Below are 16,393 nucleotides of genomic sequence, written 5' to 3'. Positions count from 1 at the left end.
TTCAATTCCTTTCTCCTGCTTCATATTTCTTTTGTCCTTCTCCAGAGTGGGAAGCCACTACCCTATTTTTTAAAGTACTCAAATAAAATTTGCCTTATATTCACTCAAATGGTGGTGCTAAGATCTCGTTGCCAGCCAACACCATCAAATGCTCCCCTAATTCTACACATCTAAATCTTCTCTACAGTTCAGAACTTATTTCAATTTCTACCTCTTCCATCAGTCTCCCTTACAGAGACTTTCCATAATGACCTCTTTAGGTAAATGATCTTCCATAACTTCTACTTTTTCTAACCAGTCATGGCCATCTCTGTCTATACCATGTATTCTGACATTCAGCTGGGTACAATTCAAAGTCTGGAATGGCTCTGTGTTCACCTGTCTCCCTAAAATACAAATCTCTCCATGACAGTCATAAACTGAGAGCAGACTTTGTTTTATATTTCTTTCTTATGCTTTAATTCAGGATCCCAGGGAAAAAATATGTAAGTCCTCAAAAATTTACCAAATATGTTTCTAGCATGTTGTGAATACAGTGGTGACACACACAAAAAAATTGTTGAATTCAAATACAATCCTGTCACTTCTGTTGATTCAATTTTCAAGATCCAGCTTCTTGAAGAAATCTCTTCCATCTTCTGATTATTGGCCAACAGGGAAGAAAAATTTGTTAAAAGCCAACAACTTTACATTTGAGAGACTAATTTATGTAGGTATTCACACTACCACAACCCTCTAAGAGCCTTGGATCCCTAGAGGTTAAGCTGTCATTAAGAAGCTACAGAAATGTGAGATGGGATGTGTGAGCTTCTCTGTTCTGGCTCTGATTTATCCAGTATTAGTTTTGAATGTGGTTGACAACAGATATTGGAAGCTGGCTTAAGTGACTATATATAAAACCCTTGCCAGTGGTTCTTATCCTTTTGAAAAGCTTATCAGTCCCATTAAGAACTCGGTGAAAGTTTAAAAAATGCAACAGCAAACACTAGAATTCCTAAAACATGGCCCATGCTTGAATCAATTTACATGAACCTACTCAACTTACACTTGACTTTTATTCCTAAAGCCAACTAGGCATCACATCAATGTCTATGAAATAGGAGAAGGGAGACCCCCGGAATATGGTCAGATTTTTTAGATTCCATCCCATTTGAGTCTTTTTTTCTTTGGGTTGAGCCTCGTTACCATTAATTAGTGACTTCACTTGGGAGCAAATGGTTATCAACCATCTGACTTCCATTTGTCAGGAGAGTTCTGATTTAAAAAAATTTTTAAATGAATGGATGGTAAATTTTGGACTACCTGTGCTCCCCAAAGCGCTTGGCATATGACTAAGCAAATATACTAGCCCAACAAATCCACCTTTCCAAATGAATGGGCCTGACTCCAGAAAACACAAATCTTATAAGGTTGCCTGGACTGCCAGCTGCCTCAATTTTAGCACAACGATTTAATGTATTTTAAATAAATGTAACATAAGGAAAAAATGCTTTGTACAAATTGGTCATCTGTTGTTTTTCTGGCTGGCACCATGATTTATGTAATATATCAGTAGAAAGACATCTCTCTATCTGTCTCTTGGATAACAAAGTACATATGCAAGTTTCTTTATAGTGCTTTAACCCCCTGATGACTAGAAAGGTCCTACTGACAATTCATTTCTTATGTAGCATCTAAGTAAGTTAAAGATGCTGTCAAATATTTGAGTATTTTATTCTTTGCTTGTTCTGCTCTCCTTATCCTGTATACCACCATGTTCCACACACTCAAGGCTACAGAATTATTTTTCTCTTTGTGTACAAAAGTTAGCACTCAAGATTTGGGTGATATCCATCTCTACTCAAGCTAGCATTAACTAAATTTTCATTATATCTCAAATTAGTCTTTATTTAGTGCTAATTATAAGGACCACATGTGTATATTTACTTTCTACTCTTTTTCCCCTCAAGGAAAAAATAGAAATAATATATTCCTCCAGTTTAACGAAGCATAATGCAATTCTTGTGTTTTTGGTAGTGTACCAACACCAGGGATGACATCAGCACAAATCACTGGAGCATGAACAATTGTTTTTAACCTATTTTGGATCACACACACATATTGTGAAAATCTCACAAAAACTTGGAACCCTGTCCCCAGAGCAATGTATATTTGCTCTTACATAAAATTTTGCATAACATTTCAAGAGGTTCACAAGCCAGGAGAACAGAACAATATGATTTTGTATGTCTTTCAAAGATAAAGCATTGTTTTAGCTCTCTAATTAATCCCACAGGAATAACATGGTGGATATGTGTTGTAGCTTGCTTGTAACAATTGTTTCTGGGCTAGTTAGCTTTTTTTATTTATTTTTTTTTTTTTGGAGCTAATGAGGAAGGGGGTCATAGGTTCAATTCATTTAGGGGTCAGTTGGTTGTCATACAAAGAAAAGGCCTTTGCCATATTGGTGGCCCGCCATCTTGCAAATTTATGCATTTTTCTTGCCAATGAGAGAATGGATGGCTAGGAACAAATTATCATTTCTTCTGGGAGGAAAACTCACAAGTGCTTTTCCTTGTTTTGGGTATATCAATAATTTTATAATTATTGGAAGCAGCACTATGTTATAGAAAGAGGATGAGGGCCAAGAGACCAGAACCAAAGTCTGCCAAGAACTAAGTGACTCTGTGGCTTTAAGCAAGTTATTTGGCTTCTCTAGGTTTGTTTTCTCATTAAAGAAAAGGGCCAGGCTAGGTAATTAGAAAGATTTTTAACTAAAAAATTCTAATATTAAGGATCAACCTTTAAGAAAAGGACAAGAATTGCACATAGTAGCAAAAACAAAAGTACATACAAAATGGGGAACCCCTGACAGTATTCAAATGATTTATCAGTAAAACAAAGTTCCCAGAGTGAAGCACTCTTATCCCTGTCATTGATTACAGATAAACTTAATCCACAACAATACTACTTATTACCTTACAGTTGACCACCATGAATTCACACAAGATACACACACACACACACACACACATATTTGGTGTTGAAGTCTATGCTTCTTAGCTCCTAAGGAAGAAAATACACATGCACCAGGAAGTTAAAAAGAGAAGAATGTGACTTTTTAAATATTTAAAAATTTTTTAAATTCTTGGTTGGTTTAAGCAGAAAGGAACAGGAGGAGATCCTAAAGGGAACCAGTCTCTTCCATCAGTCAGAAAAATTAGATGTTTTTTCTGTATAGGCTGACGAAGTAAACTACAGATTAAAGCATATAATTACTTAACTTTTCACTGCTCATGATAAAAACACTACCTATCTTTGCAACCTCTTTGTATTTCATTTTTTATAGGCAACACACTATACACACATACACACATTAGACAGACACTAAGTCATGTTTCACGGTTTTGGATTCGGGGGGAGCTTTGTAACACCAAAAATGCCTCTATTTTCATTTGTTTTATAGTCTGCTAATTTGGCTACAGAGCTAATGCCCATTTAAGGGAATATGGTGTGGAACAACTGTGCAGCAATATTAAGTGAGGAAGCCATATGTTTTGTAGCCCCACCATACTGTCTGTGCCTGCCCCTCACCCTTTGTGGATTAGCTTTTTCATCAGATAGGCCTGCAGTGGGTAGAATGCCTTTTTTTTTTTTAACAGGTGTTTGGTGGAGATCACATACAAAATAAAGATTTCTAAGGGGAGTGAGGCTGTGTAAAACATCCAGAAATAGCAACTTGTTTTCACTTAAGATGCAATCCGCAGAGGTCTGCTTCAGACTCTTAATTTATAGCATTATCTTTATATATCATAAGTGACTGCCTGCCCCTAGATAGCTGACACAGGGCCCAGAATTTTCCGAGCTGTCTGGTCTTGATCATGTTATAGTTTATCAAGAAAAGTATTAGAAGCAAACTTATTACACCACTAGATTGTGACCAAGACTGAAAATATATTCCACTGAAGAGAGCGCCTCACGTTAAATTCTGAAAAAGGGTACACTTTCTAGTGAGGAGATTAAAATGTAATGAATTATTAAATACATCCACAATACAAAACTCCTTTCTGCAAGTTGTCATCACAGTCTCTTGTGATCTGCTGTGTTTTGGGTACCACCTATAACACTGCAGCAATAGGCAGAAACATACAATAAAGTCAAGAGGGCCCTCAACTAAGCAGAAGGTTAAACATGGACACCGACAACTACCATCATATGAAATTATATTATCATGGTCTCCTTGGGCTCGACAGGATTCTCTTCCAGACTCATCTGCTGCCCAAATTAAAGTGTAGGTGCATGTGGCCTCAAAGAGAAAATCAAACGAGAGAGGGTATAAAAACAATACAAGTGGAGAAGCATGAGGTTTATATTTTTATGCTAATATGCTGGTAAGAAAAGGGCTCCATTTGGGGAGCAATAAAGGAAAGGGTGGGGGGAAGGCTGTGAGCAGATCTCAGTAAAAAACACAGAGGCTTTCTATGCAGATGGGGGATTTAAAAGAAGTAAAATGATAACCACATAGTCAAGAGACTAGAAAAGAGACCTTGATGTTTGATAGTTGTAATAACCTGCAGAGTGCTCTAATGGCTCGGGGATCAGGTGCAGAGCTACAGCAATAACGAGAACTGAATAATTATCTCGGCCGTATCTGTAGCACCAAAGTCCCAGCGTATGAGCTATATAAGGAGGCTTCTGCTGCCTCTCCAAGATTTCCTGAAATGTTAAATCACTGATTTGGGAGCACTTCCAGCATTAGTACTGCCCAGTTAGAAAGAAATAAAGCCCAGAATTCTCCTGTGGCAGTTCTAATGTCTTTGTTAATTATGAATTATGGGTAAACATGCAGACTCACAGAGGTCACGGCTGTCAGCAACAATAGTTTTCAAGAAGGATTTTTACGAGGGTCTTTTTCACTCCACCATAATGTCCATTTTATATACATAAACAGAGCCAGGCATACAAAAAATGGTGTTTGCTTTTTAGGGGAGTTATAGATTTTTTTTTTCCTCTTTTGCTCCCTCCCCCTCCCCTGGTGTAGAGGCATGTAGCCACAGCCTGAGCAGAGCAGTGCCTGACTAGAGTTCTCCTCTGTGACTGACAACAGCTGCACCATTCCAAGGACTAGGCAGAAAGAGTCGCTGGGGCTGAGGCTGGGTTAATGATCGGGCACTGAAAACCACCTCTTTCTTGTTAAGAGAGTAAGCGGCCAGTTGGGTAACCCATCAGCAGTGGTCACCTTCCACATACAGTGGAAAAACAAAAGCTGCATACAGTATGCTTGATTAACCTCACTGAAATGGCAATGCCGATTGCAAATCTATCCCAAGAGTGTATATAAACAGGATTAAAATTATATTATGTGTGGATCCAGCCCAACCAAAGCAACTGGCACAAAATCATTTTAATTAGGTGGTAGCGGCTGTAACTCATTCAACTTTGGCGTCGATTCTCTTTGTCCCATCAAAGAACTTCTGGGCCTTTCTATAAGGCGGTGTCAGTGTGGAATAAAGGAGATGATTAGTGGTCAGCAAATCACTCTCGTGCCTCAGCTTCACACATGACAGGCCTGCACGCTGACGGAGGGTTAAGCAGTGCCATGAGATCAAAATTTGATTAGAATATTCAGAAAATCTGTGACAGTCTTTGTACCTTTTTCCAGGTGGATGATGCATGTGGAAAGATGGCTTGGCAAATTTTACCATGCTGACCTTCAAACTTTCAAATAATGTTAGCATTAGTCCTCACGTTGGAGGCTATTTTCTTTGTATCAAGCAAACCTAGGAATTACATTAACGTCTGGATAGAGGAGAACTAGATGTCAGTGCCAGGCCCACTTCATTTCTCTTTCTGCCCTTTCCTCTCCTGGTCCATTTAAATGACATTTTCTCATCATGGGGCCTATGAGCCCGTTCCAGGTGCTAGCTCAGAACAGATGTCACCTTTGTTACTTGAACTGACTTTTAAGATGAAGGCCAAGCAAGGTTAATCATAGCCCAGGTCACGTAAGAGAAGACCCACTGTAAAGAAACTTTCTCCTTCAGTTGTACAGAGACCACAGACATGAGATGAAATCCAGGGCCCAGAAAGCACACGGGTAATTCCAATAACCAGAAGATGGTTCTGCCCAGTCCAAGTGCTTCCCAACAATTCAGTCTCACTGTACACACCTGAGTGACTTGCACACTCTTCCATTTTAAGGAACCTCACCCTGTTCTCAAATGTTTTCCTAGTAGAAGCAGAGTTAGAAGAGCCTTCTCAACCCATTCAGAAAGGTACATAAAGAAGAATCCCAAAGACATTGCTCCCAATCCCCAGCTCTCCCCTCAACATCCCAAAGGCCTAGGTGAGCCCCACATTCCTCTCTGCCCTGCTAAAGAGACAAGGCAACTATGGAAAGGACATATTTCTTTTACGAGAACTCAAGAAATTTAGGAAACCAACAGATTGAATATCTACCATGGAACAGCCAGTGCCTTCCCAATTATCCCTTGTCCCTCCACCAGGGGGTTCCTGAACCCTAGGGGGCTTTGAGATAGCACCTATACCTGGGCCTCCCCCCCAAAGATACTGATGGAAGTGGATATACAGTCAACACATAGTTGTCATTATTACTAACATAACCAGTTAGATAACAAAGTGAATTAACCAATCAGTAAAAAAGAGGAAAGCCATCCCTGGATTTAACTGGAAATTCCTTTAAAAATATATATGGAGATATATAAATCCTTTTTTTTAACTTAGAGGATAATGACTTATAGAAAATCTGACCATAAACATCTTCAAGTTCTGGGGAAGCTGAGTGAACACAAACCAGATTATTCTAATAGGCAAAAATGTAGAAGTGGGAAGACAGAAAACTGAATTCAGTGTGAAGGCTGGGAAAAAGTTAAAGTCTCCTTAAGTGACACAGGAGAAATGTGGTTTGGCTTTCTTGAGAAACCACGTGAACAGTAAAGAAAGTGGTGATGAGTGAAAAAAAAAATCCAAAGTAGCAGATAGAATGAACTACCCTATTGATTTTCGAATAGGGAAAAATAAATTGTTCAACAGAGTCCATAAACCAATTCTCATTTTGTAATTTCTTAATTCTGTTTGGATTAAGAAACCAAATCATGTCTCCGAAGAGCACAGTAAGTTTTACAGTGTGCTAACAATAAATCTGGCTGCATTTTTTTAAATGTTTAATTTTAAAAATCATTTATGCACCAGATTACCAGGACTCAGAGAACCTCAGGAGTCAGGAGGAAAAAGGTGGGGTTGATTTGGAGCTTGGCAATGGCTATCATGAGGACAGCGATTTGACCCACTCAAATATCTGCTTGAATCAAGCTTCTGTTTTCTCTCAACTCTCATTTTCACTTTTGCCTTTTAATGTTGCCTGAATCTATTCCAAGTGTCCTTTGCCATGGCAACACCTGCAGGTGAAGGCCCTGCTCCTCGCTGCCAGCCTCGCCAATGATGAAGAAGCAACTAATCACTGCACAAGGAGAGGAATGCAATCTCCAAGACACCCATGAACAATCTGAGTACCAGGGTGTCCCTGAAGCACCCTCTTCTCACAGGTGTTTAACCTGTTTAGCCGTATACCAGGAAAAGGGAAAGTAAACAAAGACCATCCCTTTCTCTGTTGTTTGCATTTTATCACTCATCTCCCCTGGACTGATGCATTTTCTAAATTCGTATTAACAGCCCCAAGGTATCAAAGTTGTTTCAGGAGCTCATCATAGGGTCCCAAGGGGACCCATGAGGATGTGAGGCTGGCTCCAAAGCTATCCTTGAGGTGCCAAGAGACAACGGCCAGGGTCAAGGTGTCTGACATTCGTGCTTTCCAGGCCTCTGCCAATCATTCCCCATTTCTGAAAAGACTCTTATTCAGAAATGTTTTCAGTCACATCACCTTTGCTTCTTATTCATACTGTCCATAAAAATAGAATTCTACTCACTTCTGTTTTTGATGTTACAGCCTTTCAATCCAGGCTCTTAAAGCACTCCATGAACCTTGACTCGATGCCAAGTACTGCCTTTCTCCCCCTTCTCCCAATGGACAAACAGGCACACATGGGTCAAGAATCTGACCCAATGTCTGCTTCAAATGAGTCAACACCAAGGCTAGGAAGAGGTCTGAAGAGCCCTGAAGAGCTGATGTTCTAACTACCCACTCACCCAGCCTCTCTTTGTCAGTGATTATTTCTACAAATCTTTATATACCTTGGCAGGTCAAGGAGACCACATGTGGCAAAGTAGTACTGTTACCTGTTAAGACTTGTTGCAAAGTATTCCAGGTAATTTAAAGTCTGTGTAAACTTGCTATTTCTTTTCGCTTACAAAGTTGACATAATATTCTCTAAAGTTTGCAATAAGTGGGCCTGACTCTTACTTGGATTGGGAAAGACAATTAAAGGACTTGAGCTTTCTGTCAGGCCTGAAAATCTAAATTCACAGTATAGAACCTCTACGTCCAAGTGCTCTGCTTTCAGGAAGCCCCTTCTATGAACATAGCTGTCAGTGACATTATACTAATTACTCCACCAAATGGTAAATCAAAGCTTTCAACAGGAAGTTTTGCTTTGGAATCTCTGGGGTCAAAGGTCACATAGGCAGGTGGCAATCATCAGTCTCATGAATCATTTCAATAGCCCAAAGAATGCTACCAGTGGCCACCAACTCCTCTTCGCTCCATCCCCTGTGCCCATGAAATCAGTTTGACTACCTTCTCTCAGCTCCCTGACGTAGTCAATTCCTTTTTTAGTTGTTGGGACCATTTTCTGTTAATCCAGGATTGATTCTCTATGCACTTTCAGATCTTGTTTTAAGAATCCATGATTCATAACAAAAAAACAACCTAATCAAAAAAATAAGCAAAACACCTAAATAGACATTTCTCCAAAGAAGACATACAGATGGCCAACAGGCACATGAAAAGATGCTCAACATCACTAATTATCAGAGAAACGCAAATCAAAACTACAACGTGGTATCACCTCACACCAGTCAGAATGGCCAACACCAAAAATTCCCAAACAATAAATGCTGGAGATGGTGTGGAGAGAAGGGAACCCTCCTGCATTGCTGGTGGGAATGTAAATTGGTGCAGCCACTATGGAACACAGTATGGAGACTCTTTAAAAAACTAAAAACAAGAGTTACTGTATAATCCAGCAATCCCACTCCTGGCATACATCCAGAGAAAACTCTAATTCGAAAAGACAAATGCACCCCAATATTCACAGCAGCACTATCTACAATAGACAAGACATGGAAGCAACTTAAATGTCCATCGACAGATGACAGGATAAAGAAGCTGTGCTATATTTACACAATGGAATACTACTCAGCCATAAAAAATAATAAAATAACGCCATTTGCAGCAACATGGATAGATCTGGAGATTGTTGTTCTAAGTGAAGTAAGTCAGAAAGAGAAAGAAAAATACCACATATCACTTACACATGCAATCTAAAAAGATGACACAAATGAACTTATTTACAAAACAGAAACAGACTGACAGACATAGGAAATAAACTTATGGGGGAAAGGGTGAGGAGGGATAGATTATGAGTCTGGGGTTAGCAGATACAAACTACTATATGTGAAATAGATAAACAAGGTCCTTCTGTATATATAGCAAGGAAACTATATTCAATATCTTGTAATAACCTATAATGAAGAAGAATATGAAAAAGAATATACATGTGTAACTGGGTCACTATGCTGGACACCAGAAACTAACACATTATAAATCACCTAAACTTCAATAATAAATAAATAAATAAATAAATAAATAAATAAATAAATAAAAATAATCCATGATTCAGTCCTGACCACTAGTCCTGTTAGTTCTGCCTCCTTAATACTTTACAAACCCTTCAAGTCCTTCCTTATAATTCCACCTGAACTACACTAGACTTTAATCTTCTCTAGGTCAAAGATTTCTGCCTGTTTTCTTCACTAATATCATTCAAGCACTGAGAAGACTGTCTGGTACAGGTAAGCACACAAAATATAGGGTAAATGGATGAATGAATGAACTAATAGAATTTCATAAGTGAATGAGTGAGTGAACTAACAATTTCAATACTCTTAAAGCTAGACTCCCTGGCCCCAGCTTCATACCTCTCCTATCCCATCTCCACACCAAAGCCGGAGTACAACTTCTAAAATACACATCTAATCATATCATTCTATCCCCTCAAGTCTCTCAGTAACTCCTGATCCACTAGGAGCTAAAATCCACACCCAATAAATAAGGCTCCTCTGTCTCATTTCTAGCCTTCTGTATCTCCCCCATCCACAACGTGCTGAGACACTTCCAATTTCTCAAACCCATTCTCTTCCACATTTGTTCCCTGGCTAATGCTGTCTTCTCTGCTCTGATCACTTAGCCTTTTGTTTTCCTGTCATTCTCTACTCCTACTTTAGCAGTCATGTAAAAACTTCTGACGTTTCCTGACCAGTCCATGCATTCCCTTCTGAGTTCCTACAGTTAGAAGATTATATGGCTATCTTCCCAACAGACTCTGAGCCTTCTTTCATTTTGATATAATCCACATGCAGCCTAATGTCTAGCATATAGTAGATGCTCAATAAATCATTAATGAATTATTAAATGAGCCCTGGGCACCACCATGGAAAACTCAACGAATTTAGAATTAAAAATTATTTTAGAAATCCTCTCACCCAATCGTCAGACTCCTGGCCTGCCACTTCTTAGCTTTGCCATCTTGGGCAAGCTATTTAATCTGTCTTTGCTTCAGTTTCTTCATTTCTAAAATGGAGAGGATTACAGTAGCTCCCCCATAAGGTTGTTGTAAGTATCTAATGGATTAACTCGCTGCTTAGGAAAGTTCCTGGCCCACAGTAATCTTTCAATAAATGTTTATTATTTAGGAGGAGGAAGAATTATGGAAGAAGAGATAAGACATGGACTCTCAGATAGTTTAAACGGTAAATTATTTGCTTAAGGATATGTTAACTGTTAGTATAACCAAGACTATAATTAGCTTCCAAACTTCTCATGCACAATATGACCAATACCACATGATGTTAGCTCCCAAATGAATTATGAAAACATCTACATGTAAGACAAAGATATAAACAGATGCCATATTAAAGACAATGTAAAAACTGAATTTGATTTTTGTTTCCCAAATTACATATTTAATCTATGTATATTAAGTATAAGAAATTCAAAATAATCAGTTTGAAAAATACATACACATAGAAATTCCAGGATTTTCCCACAACCAATAGATTGCCTTGTACTCCCCACTTAGGAGATGCCTAGTATTTTTCACATAGGATTGTAGTTTAGTTTTTCCATGTCTGCTTCTCCTAGATTGTGAGCTAGCTGAGGACAAGAACAGAGATCTGAGTTAAGACTTGTAAATCTTTAGATTTAAATGGAGTAGTCTGATGTCGTGTGAGTACTTAATGAATACACAATGGGTATTTCTTGTATTCAGTAAGGATATGCCATTTGGGTGGAATGTAAGAGAGGGTAGTAGTGTAGTGTCAGCTTTTACGGAAATTTGAGCTGACTCCAAAAGCCTCCCGTTGAAGTACAAATTCATGCCTCCGTATTTTCCAGAGTTCCAACTGTAGTGCCTTATACATAAAAGATGCCCAAGTGAATATGTGTTGATCTCTACATCTTAAGGGAACGTACACATGGCAATTCTTTTTCTAGCAACTTGATTGATAGGCTTTTAGATTAAAAGATGCAGATGACCAAAGTGGAGGTTTGGGAATTACTCGAATGTTGGTCTCCACAAGCAGAGCCCACTGTCCAGAGCTATCAACACTTGTGTTACAAATTGGAAACTAAGAAGACATCAGTCATAGAAAAACCACAGCTAATTCCACAAAACACAGCTACAAATAGTTAATATTTATCCTGTTGGAAAGAATTTAGATCCACCATTTCAGCCACACTAAGACTGACAGATTAAAGATACAATACCCCAAAGTATTTCCTTGGTAAACAGACAAGGACTAGAAAGTCTTTAACCCTAAGCCATAATTCTTTTAAATTTCTACAAGCTGGATCTCCACCCAGCTGTCTAATACTGAAAGCTGAATGTTCAAAGCTGCAGCTTTAGTTCAGTAATTGCTTAATTTTTCATTGCAATGCCTCTTCATGGATGTAAAATGGATGGATTTTGCTTTTAAAAAATAAATACTTCTTTTTTCTTGTAGCTTTTTTTTTAAGTGTAATTATTTTTGTGTGAGAAATATAATTGTACTCCATATTGAAAGCTAACCCAGTGGGGAAATAATCCTGCACAATTACAGAAAGTTTTAATAAAAGACTGATAAGTAAAGTTTTGAATTTTTAATGCATTCTGCAGGCGGTTGAGTGCCTTTTGCCATCTCTGTCACTTATCATTAAAGCTGTGTGAAAGGGAGGCCTACCTGCTCTATTTGACTTGATTGGCAAAAGTGTACCCTGACAAATAAATGTGAAACAGACAAAAGTCAAAATGAAAAAAAGAAAAAAAAAAACCTAAAACCAGTCACAGTTTCATAGCTAATTTAACATTAATGCCTCCCCTTTACCCACAAAAATTTCTTTGTATTTAATATTCTGTTCTTACCTACTTATTAGCCTACCATTGTGAATGTTAAATTCCTATATAGCATACAGCAATAATTCATTTCTATAAAAGCACATCCCATTTCCAGGGTATGCTTTTTGGCTTAATTTGAAAAAATTACCCTTGTTTGACAGAGAAAACACTTTCAAACACTCATAACCTATTCATTTATGTGTGGGCAAAATGTGAAGACTACAATGTATCTAAGCTTTATGTGATGAAGGCTTCCTGAACTTGCTCCCAGGTTCCAGTGTGAAGTCCTCCTACTGGTGTATCATTCTAATGTGTGTTTATTTGCCCTAGATTCTGCTAGACCCTAAACCACGCACCAAAATCATTTTTAGTCTCTTCAGGTTGATGTCCAGTAAGCATCGACAGCCTGTGTCCTAGTGCGCCGTCCACAGACAGGGAGGTCTGAGGGCTGCGCGTTCAGCCCCCACTGCCCTCTTCAAACTGGCACGGACAGTCTCGTGGCAAACATCAAACTGTCACTTGGTTTCATGTGTCTGCTGCCTAATAAGTTTATTTTGGATCAGACTGAGTTGCCAGCATATGCTCAAGATAAAATGTTCAAATGATGCAAAGTGGGATTTTCAAATTATGATCCCGAGCACTTTTTTTTTCTCCTTACCCACTTACATGTAATCTAAAAATAAATACCCAGGCTCCACCAGGATGTGACAACTTCAGCAAACAAAATTGAAAATAGCTGCCTTACAATAGTCTCTCCCTCCAAATGAAACGGGAAAATACACCTTTAGAGAAAAATACAGCGCCCGTTAAGGAACAGACGAGCTACTCACAGCAGGTTTGTGAAGAGAGGCACAAGGACATAAACAGCTCAGGATGGGTATCAAGCAAGGGAAAAACCAGCCAGCAATCACTGTGCTGAATCCCGGAAGGGGCGCAGGGAAGTGGTCACAGGTGATTGTCATGTGTGATAATTATTATTACTGTACACCTGCTCCTCCGCACTAATTAACTTTGGATATGCAAATCAATCCTATTGCATCATGCCCCTGCTCTCCTCCCCTACAGATAAGAAGATGTTCAGCTGCTGGATTTAATTAGGATAATGAACGCCAGGTCCACGGTGGCTTGGCAGGGGAGGTGGGGGGGAAGCTGTGACTGACCTTTTCTCCCAAAACGTTGACATTTTCTAAGGCTTCTGAGCACTCGAAGTCACCTCCATGGCTGGGACATTGATAGGAGCGGATTGATGAGGTGTCATTAGAGGAGAGACGCCGTGGCCCCAGTGTTTGCTGGGAGAATACAGCAGGTGTTCTAACAAGGACACACACCATCACTGTTATTTGCCAAACAATTCTCTTGATTCACTAAAGTCAAGCATGCCAGCATTTCTTTATAAAAAGAAAACAAGACTGTTCTTCATAACCACCCAGAGGAGAGGTCATCACTAAATTGCATTTCTGAATTACTTTTCATTTCGCATCAATATAGTAAAAAGGTTTCTATCATTCCTTTCCCCTCACATCCTCCTTTCCTCTGCAACCCCCAATCTGCCCCGCCCCCAGCCCTGCCCAGGATCCTCCTGGCATGTCAGTGGAAAACGTTACGTGTTGTTAAGCTAAAAAGGGTTAAGTTTGTTCGTATTAATCCCTAGAATTCCACTCCTATAACATAAGGCAAGACAAGGGCTTCTGTGATTAAATGGAAAGAGAGGGCAGAACAGCATCTTCTTGTTTGGATATCTGGTCTGCTTGTTTATCAAAAAATTGTTTTCAATTATGTATATACATATATATATATGCCTTATTTGAATTTCAAATTCAAAGACATGCATACAAAATAATACCGAGGAACATAGACTGTAATACAATTCTGTTTTTCTCTCTCTGATCATTTACTCGGCTTCAACTTTTTAGCCATCTGTGTGTGGAGCCTTTCCTGCATTTTCCGTTCTGACAATGGAGTTTTATGTAGTAATAAAATAATACCATATTAGATCTCTCTTTTTATCTGCTCTCTTCTTAATGTGTTAAATTATAATAGAAGAATAACTTTAGGAAACTAGCCAATTTCACAAAGAGGTGAAATAAAAGCCCTTTGGGGTAGCAGAAAAATCAAGCTGATCAGAGCCCAACAGGAAGGCAATGCTAGAGTTCTATTTCTAAAGTAAGGCAGAAAGCGTTCAAAAATTAACCAGGATTTAAAGAAAAGATGAGGGATCATTCCGTTTCTCTAATCATGACAGGTTGCACATTGCATGAGGTTTCTTCTAAAAAATCAGAATTTTGTGATAGGTTACTTCTTTTTTCTTGTGTCCAAGGGATGATTCACTAATCTTTTTCTCTGAAAAATTTTATTAATAACATAGGATATTATAAATACTGTGCTATATTCAAATAATATGTTGAGAGGCTAGAGACATTTAAATTGATCTCCCCGCCACCCCAGTATTTAAAAAAAAATCAGGTAGTCAAAACTGGAATCTAGTCTTCTAATATAAAGGAAAATAACAAATCCAAGGGAAAATGGTTCTCTTTTTTCTGTGAGGTGTTGCATAGTGTTGGAATTAAGTAATTAGGGTTTGTCTTTTATAGCAAGATACTTGAATGCTATAGGTTACAGCTGGTTGCAATATTCCTTGTTTTCTGATCCTATTCCTTTCATAATGAGGTTTCAGCAAACACTAACTGTTAACATTTGGCAAGGCACAGCTTTAGAGATTCCACACATGGACTATTAGCTTGGAGCCGAGTGTGTCCTATAAAATGGAGGTGAGCTTCATGCATTTGCTTGTGTGACTGTGATTTCTTTTTCCAGATCAATCATTTTGCTATTTGCTTATTAATGACTGTTTTACTTAGACTCCCTCAACTAGTACTGGTTCTTTCTCCCTCTTGCTCCTTGCTTTTCTCTCAAGCATTTCTCTTCAGCTCCACACCTCCCATCATAAAGCTCCCACAACTGTATGAAGAACCATTTTGGGGAGCTCTGTCTCCTCCTTCTGTCTTCAGTACTCATTTCTCTGTGACAGGCTGTGCAGCTGATTTCATTAAGAAAGTATGAAAAGTACTTTTCATTCACACGTATGTTGGAGATTTTATTAGAAACCTTCCCTGTTGTCCATCTCAGCAATAGAGAGAAAGAGCCGCTGAACCAAGAACCTAGACTCAGCATGTCAGGGGAAGTAGTCTGACTGCCAGGAGCAGATGAGTTTAAGGTTCCTTCCTTCCTTGACTACAGACTCCTCCAGCCCCGGACTCCTTGGAGCTGGGGCATCAGCTCTTCCACTCATCCCTGTGCTTGGTGCAAAAGGGAGAGAAGGTCACCGCCACCCCAACCTCATGGCATGGAGTTACAGTAGAGGTTTACATCTAGAGACGAGCGCTAATGAAGTCAGAACAAAAGGAATTAGGACTCAAAAGTTTTACTCCCAAGTCACAATTAATTAGGAAGGTTCACTTAAACTCCTCATTCTCGAGGCTTCTCCCTCTGTTGTATCTTCCAGCGGTTTTGGAAGAACTTTCCTAGGCAAGTTCCTTTTTTGACGTCTCACAACCATCTCACTTATAAAATGAGGACAGCAGCACCCCACAGAGTTTTGGAGAAGGTTAAATGAGATAATAATTTATATGTTGTTCACAATGCTCAGCTCTGAATAAACGTAAGAAACATTGCCACGGTGTCCAATAGTAATAGTATATACTATCAAAATAGTGTGTATATATATATATATATATATGATTAAATTGATCTGGGGTATTTTTTGGAACTACTGTTGTATCTCATTAGGGAGTTGTGAGCTTTTTAAGCTATTGTTTGTAAAATCCTTTTGCATCTCTATTTGCACA

The sequence above is a fragment of the Vicugna pacos genome, chromosome 15, assembly GCF_048564905.1.
Source record: "Vicugna pacos chromosome 15, VicPac4, whole genome shotgun sequence".
NCBI classification, from domain to species: domain Eukaryota; kingdom Metazoa; phylum Chordata; class Mammalia; order Artiodactyla; family Camelidae; genus Vicugna; species Vicugna pacos.
The sequence above is the reverse complement of the archived record's forward strand: the minus strand, read 5'-3'. Positions refer to the sequence as shown.